The 2,131-nt window shown below is 48.8% G+C and overlaps 2 non-coding genes and 1 pseudogene across 2 annotated transcripts; 2 read left to right on the forward strand and 1 right to left on the reverse strand.

Moving 5' to 3' along the window:
• The first annotated feature begins 5 nt into the window (after positions 1 to 5).
• Positions 6 to 126, forward strand: LOC136281441 (U2 spliceosomal RNA; annotated as a pseudogene).
• A 232-nt stretch (positions 127 to 358) lies between these two features.
• On the forward strand, positions 359 to 522 carry LOC136281361 (U1 spliceosomal RNA). The gene has a single exon (XR_010717710.1). It is a non-coding gene; the product is annotated as a U1 spliceosomal RNA (small nuclear RNA).
• A 981-nt stretch (positions 523 to 1,503) lies between these two features.
• On the reverse strand, positions 1,504 to 1,622 carry LOC136281452 (5S ribosomal RNA). Its single transcript, XR_010717772.1, has one exon. It is a non-coding gene; the product is annotated as a 5S ribosomal RNA (ribosomal RNA).
• Positions 1,623 to 2,131: the final 509 nt, after the last annotated feature.

A 2,131-nucleotide genomic window follows, 5' to 3' on the forward strand; every position in this document is an offset into this window, starting at 1 on the left:
AGATGCTCATTGAGCAGCTCATATATTAAACTGATTTTTTGAACTGTGCTGTTGAAAAGAGGCTTGCCTCGTCCCAGCCACGGGTTGCCTCGGTATAGCACTACCTCCGAGTGCGGCCCACTTCCCTCTGGGGAAGACACATTCAATCCAAAACAAAGTCAACGGTATAGCATTCTTTTATGTTTACAGGAGCCCCGCCCGCCCTTAGAGGGGGAAGAGGTGAAAGAGGGATGATAATTCAGACAACAGACAATGGCAGGAACGGCCGCTGGCCTACGTTTTCTGAAGTGCGCAAAGCACTACCACAAGGACCTAGGGGTAAGTGGATTTTTTCACCGAGGGCAGACGCTGAAAAAGCATACTTACCTGACGCGGGAGGTACTGTGATCAAGGAGGCAGTCCTCTCAAGGCGAGGCCCTTTCATTGCACTTCGACTGGGTTGACCCTTGCGATTACCCCAAATGTGGGTAACTCGAGCGTATAATTTCTGGTAGTGGGGACCTGCGTTCGCGCTCGTCCCCGCAAAAGTCATCCAAACTATGTCTATATGGCCCTCTTACTGACTATCGAGGGTATTTTTGCTTTTGCAGTGGACCGGTAGACTTGCAAAGAAAGCAAAGGACGCACAACTGGCCAAGGTGTTGGCACGTTTGGAGGGGTAGAAGTGCATTGGAGAGACTGGAGGAAGGAAACAAGGTGAGTTTCGGGGCGGTGCGTAACTTTGCTGGCTGTTTTTGTTCAAGGCCTGTCTGCTCTATTGTGTGTAAAGTCCTGTTCGTTTGTATTTGCAGGTTGTGCGTGCCGTGCCGTGCTGTGCTATGCGCGCGAAGGGAAAGGAAATGAAAGGAAACCAAACGGCCGATCGACCGAGCGAGCGAGCATAGAAGGGCATTCGACTTGGACCGTGAGTACACTTTGAACCTTTTGAGCGGTTTTATTGTCACTGGAGCCGCTTTTAGAAATGCTATTGCTATCGTTAGTGTATCCTTTGTGCGAGCAAGCGAGTGAACGAATGAACGAGGGAAGGAAACAAACTAGCAGAGTAGTAAAAGTATCGAACCTTTTTCCCGATTCGTTTGCAGTCTGAATCCAACCATTGTCGACTTTCAGTGCCGTTTTTCGCGCGCCTCCTCTTGGAAGTGTGCGAGTGTTTTGCCACGTCACGATGGCTTAAAACTGCGTCTCAGAAGTGTGCGTTTTTTTCCTATTCATTTTTTCGTTCGTTATTTGGAATGATTTGATATCACAGAAGTAGAATTTGACATCATAAACTGTTCATCTCGCGCGTGCTCACTCGCTCGCGCGCGCTCTGTAAGAAAAGTCGATCGCACTAGAGTTTTCGCCATTAGCTGGCCGATTTTTGACAAAAAGGTGTTTTCCCCCCTCGTTTTTTGCTTTGATTTGTTCCTCACTCACCTACGGCTCTCTATGTGAAATTGTGGTGTATGGAGAGCTATTTATTGGGATAAAACGTTTAGAGATGTTCGCAAGACAAAAAATTGAAGCCTACAACACGGGGTATTCCCAGGCGGTCACCCATCCAAGTACTAACCCCGCCCGACAGGGCTTAACTTCGGTGATCGGACGAGAACCGGTGCTTTCCCTGTGGTATGGTCGTAGACGAGGAAATGGGGTCGAAATTCTGCTTGTTATCGGCCAGGTTCAGGCTGTAAAGCGGCCACATCCCTGAGTGTAGGCGAATTTGAAATTCTAAAGCCCTAGTTTCGTTACTCTAACCCTAAGAAATCGATACTCTAACCCTAAGAAATTGTTACCCTACCCCTAAGAAATGGTTACACTAACCCCGAAGTCGTTACCTAACCCTAATGTATTTTCCTCAACCCAGTTAACACATTGAGGAGCATCGATTTGAAGCACTATTCCCTAGGGAGGGGAGGGAGGGGTCCCAAGAGACATAACGTGTCCTAAAAACCTATTATACAATGTTTTAGCTCCGTAGGTGCGTGTATCTGGCTTTAAAATCTTACAGTGAGGAGATACCAAACGGGTCAGCCTCTGGGACCGTCTGCGGGACTCGCAAGGGCTTGTGGGGGCGACCTGCTACTATCCACCATAAACCGTGGGAAGGATCCCTCGACCACCCCCCTCACCCAGGGCATGCTTCGGCATC

The sequence above is a fragment of the Pocillopora verrucosa genome, chromosome 5, assembly GCF_036669915.1.
Source record: "Pocillopora verrucosa isolate sample1 chromosome 5, ASM3666991v2, whole genome shotgun sequence".
Classification (NCBI taxonomy): Eukaryota; Metazoa; Cnidaria; class Anthozoa; order Scleractinia; family Pocilloporidae; genus Pocillopora; species Pocillopora verrucosa.